The sequence below is a fragment of the Liolophura sinensis genome, chromosome 5 (assembly GCF_032854445.1).
Source record: "Liolophura sinensis isolate JHLJ2023 chromosome 5, CUHK_Ljap_v2, whole genome shotgun sequence".
Classification (NCBI taxonomy): Eukaryota; Metazoa; Mollusca; class Polyplacophora; order Chitonida; family Chitonidae; genus Liolophura; species Liolophura sinensis.
Genome location: NC_088299.1, coordinates 18,292,384 through 18,299,508, shown reverse-complemented (window position 1 = coordinate 18,299,508; position 7,125 = coordinate 18,292,384).

The window sequence follows — 7,125 nt, the reverse complement described above, 5'->3', positions numbered from 1 at the left end:
GTTGACAATGAAAAAAAACTTCCCAACTGGAAATCCAATTTCACATAAATAAGTGTCCAAGTCAAAAGTGGCTTTATGGATATATTTATTTGATTGGTATTTTACCCCTTCTCAAGAGTATTTCACTTAAACTATGGCGGCAGCATTATGGTGGGAAGAAACTGGACAGGACCTTGGAAAACCCACGACCATCGGCAAGATGCTTCCCACAGAGACCGCTTTGGTGAGAGGCTCCTGAGACATTGTGCTGTTCTAGCATGCTAACCAATAACCCAGGAAAGTCTCTGACTTCATGGAATAGGCCGTATTGAATATCAAGAGCATTAAAAACACAGAACAGTAGTTCTATAGATATCCATGTGTTTGTATCACTGGCTGATTACGTTCTAATGATGTCAGAGCAAACAGCTTTCTCCAGGTAAAGCCCTGGGAATGTGGCGTGGGAAATGTACCTGCTTTGGCACAGACACGGGCGTCTGTCTATAAAATATACAATGTGCTGAAAACATCTAATAATCACAGCATTTACAGGGAAATGCTCATTGAAGAAGGACACATCGCTATCGTAAGGAAAACATTACCACAGAGGTATAGGCCAAAGGTCGCTGTCCGTTATGTAACGTGTATCTAGTTTCTGCCGAACGGCGTTCGTGCAAACCCCCAATGTTTCATTTCTCTGCAGCAGTATGGTTTGGGGAGGAAGTCTTCGTCATAAACATGCCGTTAATTCGTGGACTAAGCATCCGTAGGGCCTTGTATTCGTGTCACTGTTTATTAAATAAATGAATGTTTCACTTCTATAAGGGTGGTCAATTATATTGCCTGTGTGCGGTGAAAGGCCATTATGAACGAACACACACTACAGAAATATCTCACTAGCATGAACATCGGCCAAACATCTGGAACTAGAGCGAATATGACTGATCATTCATATTATTAGACGTTCAAGGGTTGATCAAACGACGAATTAATAACATTCCCTTCGCTGAATTCATCAACTGGTCTCGGGGTTTTGGTGGCCATCAGCAGTCAACAACGTTCGTGTAAAACCGTGTAGGTCGTCGTACATGATGTTCATGACAGATTCCTTTCTTTTAGTCCCACAAAACATACACGTTCAGTTCGCCGTTGGAAACCTCCTCAGTTGCTTGTTAAGGCCCAGTGGTTTACATCGGGTACTCCACCTTCTCCCAGCAATATAACCGACAAGATTCTAGTGTTAAACTTAAACGAACAAATAAACATATTGTGTAAGACATGGCTTTTCTGAAATACGAGTCACTCTTTTAAATCACCAAACAAAAAGACCTCAAACTCGCAAGCATTTTATCGTCTATCGTCATCTTCGTGAAATATTCCTGAGCACGGGTAACGTTAATCCCTTCTCATTTACGTAGTAAGTTAGCTTTATCTGAGCCACCAGGTTAATTTAATGTACTTCACGATAACGCCGTTTCCATAGGAACAGTGCTCCACGTGCATTACGTTGAGCCAACGTTTTTTTTTTTTTACATTCCCCGCGCTATGTTTTGCCATTCCTTAATGCTGGTATACAGACACATCATCTTCTGTCTTAAGCTGGAAAAATAAACGAAGACACGCGATATGTTTTTTAGCCCGCCTGTTTGCATCCTGCGCGAGGAGCAAAAATAACTCGAAGTTCAAACCAGGTACTCAACACTGTAGAGAACTGACGAGTCGTTAATCAGCAGTGCTCTGTGCCTACTTCTCCTCTCTACTTCCATCGGTTTTATAGGATCGCCATATGTGTAACCCACACGCGAGGAAACACCACTGGAGAGTAAACCTGGTAATAGTAAGAAACAACACATAAAGGCGTGGAAATTAGGCAGTTCAGCATACAAGGTTGGACGTGCGCGTGCTACTGTGAATACCGATACTCTGCAAAACTGCATGTCTGCTGTAAATGTACGAGTTAGAAACCTCGAAAATCCCATGGCTAAGTTCCGAAGAAAAAACATGGTATGACCTGGTTAAATGATATAACCCTAACCCCCAAGCCCCCAGGGTCACGAACCTGCCTTAAGCTTATCAGACTTGATATTCTTTTTGTTTTTGTGCTGAAGGTTAAAGACAACTTTTAGTATGAAAAAGTCGTTGTGTTCCTAGGCCCAGATGTTTTTATACGATAGCGAACTTCTTCGGAGAAAAAAGAAGAATTTCATTTTGAAATTGCTGAAGACGAAAGCGCAGAGTAGGTCTAATGTATCACATGACGGCAAGTATGTACAGTAATACAACTTAAATAAGCAGATTGACCTGCATGGCCGAGTGCTTAGCATGTCTCCCCAGCACCATGATTCAAGAGCCATTCATCAATACTGTATACCTCAGTCAGGGATTTATTCTAACTGTACACGCCCCCTAGTCCCAAGGCTTAAGCAGAAACGGGTAAAAACATATGCAGTGATGTTAACCGCAATATGTTTTACGTTAGTGGTACAGAATAACTCAAAATACAGTATAGTTATGATATTTCAAATACAAATACTGTTCTAAAAGGCACTTCATAGAAATGAGCGTGTGTGTAGTTTCTAAGAGTCGTTCAATTCAGAGTAAGTTACCGGTACCACAAAAATGACACCTTGCTTTGGAAGAATGTAAAAACGAAGCCAAAAAAAGAAAAGCTTTGGAAAGAGTAAAACTGGAGCATTTCTCCTTGACCGTTCTGTCATCTTTTAAGAGGAGATAAATGTCCAGGAAGTTGTTTTTTGCTAAACCTAAGTCGCTTGTGGAAATCATAATCAGAAAACTGCTCCAATACATTAGAGCCTTCTCCAATTGCACGTCACGTCCATTCAAAGTAACTAAGTGTGTTACTGCCATCTAAATGACCCATCCTTCTCCAATGACATCCGCGCACATACAAATTCCAGATTTTGACCTATTGTCTACCGTCTTTGTATAGTTTAAGATCGGGCTTACCTCACGTCGGTATGGTGCGAAACAAATTACTTCAAACCTTATCTTATATCGGGTGGGTATAGAAAAAAGGCCGTACTTTGACACTCAATATCTCCGAAACCCTCTTACCTCAGCTTCTAAAAGGTTTCACACTCAAAAGCCATATTGTCCCAAGTATACAGACCAAATTTCAATTTCATCCTTTAAGATTTCTGTTCATTGGACCAAAATCAAAATAGTGTCAAAAACGCATGTTCCGGACATTTCAGACTGATGTTCAAGCTTGTTTTACTTGAAAAGGAGATCAATTGATCCACTATCTTCTCGGTAGACGGCGCGCAAACGTTTCTTCCATGAACTGATTGAGTCTCGAATCTCCTTAAGAGTAATTTCCCAGCAGTCCTTGATGTGTGCTTTTAGTTCATCCTCAGTGAATTTTTACGTGCGACCCTCATAGGTCAGTGACAGGTGAGGCAATGTGGGTCACCGGAACGTGCGTTTTTGAGGCTATGTTTTCATTTTAACCCTGTGTACAGACTACTCAAGCTATGACCTTGAAAAAGTTTGAAAGGGTTTGAACTAAGGATAATGGAGTAATGCAGCATCAAAGTAAGGCCCATTTTTATGCCCACCCGATATATAGATCGCTTCCGTGGCTACCACAAGAAGACATAATATTTGTCCACACATCCAGTGACTCCTCGTCATTTGACAGAAAAAATTGTTTAGTACGGCGTTAAACCCAAGCATACATACATATTTTATATATTTAAATATATTTTTTATTGGTTTTACGGTATACTCAAGAATATTTCACTTATACGGAGGAGACCATCATTATGGTGGGAGGGCCATCTTATATATTTAAATCGAGATATGCGAAGTGTTTATCGTACTGGTGGAAGCCAAACGGCCTCTACAAGCTTGTTAGTGAATGTAACACATACAAATGGTCTCTACAAGCTTGTTAGTACATGTACACGTACAAACGGTCCTCTACAAGCTTGTTAGTACACGTACAAACGGTCTCTACAAGCTTGTTAATATATGTACACGTACAAACAGTCTCTACAAGCTTATTAGTACATGTACACGTACAAACGGTCTCTACAAGCTTGTTAGTACATGTACACGTACAAACGGCCTCTACAAGCTTGTTAGTACACGTACAAACGGTCTCTACAAGCTTGTTAATACATGTACACGTACAAACAGTCTCTACAAGCTTATTAGTACATGTACACGTACAAACGGTCTCTACAAGCTTGTTTGTACATGTACACGTACAATCAGCCTCTACAAGCTTGTTAGTGCATGTACACGTACAATCAGCCTCTACAAGCTTGTTAGTGCATGCACACATATAAACGTTCTCCACAAGCTTGGTAGTACATGTACACGCATAAACGGTCTCTACAAGCTTGTTAGTACATGTACACGTACAAATGGTCTTACAAGCTTGTAAGTACATGTACACTATGATGCACGCGAACAGTTCAAGAGCGCCGTCGGGAACGCTTATTGGGAACCTAATTTCCTGTCCGTTGGAACTGGGCCAAGACCTGGTGAGACCAAAGTTTTAAATATATGGAACCCCATGACATAACTGTCCTGTTCAGAGTATACAACATTGTCCCTCGCACAAACCTCACTGCTTCGCCACTGAAACTTTTGTTAGCTAAAATCAATTCTCTTGTGTCAGAACCTACTGGTATAGTTTACACCCACAACAGACATACCGTAATTCTTCTTACTTTGAGGATAGATTTTAGCAGCTCAGGACCTTTACTTATCAAATAATGTCTTACGACTTAAGTCAAATATTCAAACACAGCTACAAATCAAGTGCTTTGTTCCAGAAGGCTTGTAAACTGACTCTCTACTGTGGAACAATGTAATAACCGCATTTGGAGCTTTTCCTAATCTGAGTTTTTTCTTTTTAACCATTTACATTTTGGGACCTAATTCTCAAGTTGCATAATAAATACGGGCCCTGAAAGATAAAATTACATTTCCCACCCAGTTTTTGTTTGAAAAGCACAAATATGTACATGTAGTCCATTAGCCAGACTAACCATGTGACAAAAGAGAAACTGTGCACTCCAAATATAGTTATATTTACGTAGACGAATTACATATACAGTACGTGTAGCCCTTCCAGACCAGATCTGCTGATTAATGTCTAGGGTCTAAATCGCAAGGTGAAACAAGTTCCATAATCATAAATGTCTGCATCAATAAGAACAGCCTTACGCTGAGATGTTTTACAAACTAGTTAAAGGCTTTACAGCTTAAAATTGTAATCCAAATGAAACTCTGTAGGTATATGCAGCAAACCGATAAATCGTTGACCACTGATAAGCTGATTCTGTGCTGTGTTAACACAGCAACAGTTTCAGCCAAGTTTATGTGTATGTTCGGGGCTAGGTCATCCCCACGTTGTATGGCCACAACGCCATACCTATTGGTACCATCAGCAACAGTACCACAGCCAACTGTTAATTATTCAAACTGGGCGTGAAGGAAAAAAAAAAACGATATTTTCTTCAGTATTTCATCTTATGGATTTTGTTCTAAAGACAGTTACTCTTGCATTCATCTGTGGATCATGATGAATGTGGATGGCGTCATTTTCGCAGCAAGTTACTTTATACACACACCTACGTATAATAATCACAGTACAGTGTGACCTTCAGACCAGGGGTCATCTATGAGGATGAAAAGCACAATCCCCGATAAATCCGACTTCAAAGCCTTACTGATTTATTTGAATGAAGTTCTACGTCGTACTTAAGAGTATCTAAAGTACATGGAGACAATTGTGGCCAGCAGGCGGGGCAGAGAGGGAGCCGGCATTGAACCGCACTGACGATCTCGGGTCATTATTCTCCGCTAGCGCGTCAACTCGGCCACGGGGGTCTCTCGTACTTCAAAGTTCAATGCAGAATGTCCTTGGTTTCCTACCTTGAAATTACACGGGGAGGGGGGAGGTTCTGTGTGATTGAAGAATGAAAAAGGGAAATAGATAATGCTTTCGGTTTCACTGCACGTGGAGGGTAGAAAAAGCTTGTTAATGATCTTGGAACGAGAGTAAAAAAAAATGTAATATATAAATATTAAATAATGTAAATATATATTCTCATGTAGTCGTACATGTATTCATCTAAATCTATATTTCATTATTCAACTCATCGTTTTTATAATCACAATAACTTTTATTGTCAACAGCAAATTTTCAGCACTGAATCAGCAAAATGAAGCAATGGTACATTATGTGCACATATACATTATCAACGTACCATTGTACATAATGATGCAAAAATTAGGACTCATACCATATCAGAATATCATACCACCACAATGCTCATTGTACAGGAATAATTTTCTATGCTGTTGATCAATTGTTCATGGTTTATATCATTCCACCACAATGCTCACTGTACAGGAATAAGTGTCTATGCTGTTGATCAAGTGTTCATGGTTATATCACACCACCACGATGCTCACTGCACAGGAATAAGTGTCTTTGCTGTTGATCAACTGTTTATGGTTTATATCATACCACCACGATGCTCATTGTACAGATATAACTATGCTGTTGATCAAGTGTTCATGGTTATATCACACCACCACGATGCTCACTGTACAAGGATAATTGTCAATGCTGTTGATCAGTTGTCATTGTCATATCATACCATCACAATGCTCACTGTACAGGAATAATTGTCAATGCTGTGATCAGTTGTTCATTGTCATATCATACCACCACGATGATCACTGTGCAAGAATAACTGTCTGTGCTGTTGATCAGCTGTTCATTGTTCATTATATCATACCACCACAATGCTCACTGTACAGGAATAAGTGTCTAGGCTGTTGATCAAGTGTCCCATGGTTATATCACACCACCACGATGCTCATTGCACAGGAATATGTGTCTATGCTGTTGATCAAGTGTCATGGTTATATCACACCACCACAATGCTCACTGCACAGGAATAGTGTCTTTACTGTTGATCAACTGTTTATGGTTATATCATACCACCACAATGCTCACTCTACAGAAATAATTGTCTATGCTGTTGAATCAGTTGTTCATTGTCATATCATACCATCACAAAGATCACTGTGCAAGAATAATTGTCTGTGCTGTTGATCAGTTGTTCATTGTCATATCATACCACCACGATGATCACTGTG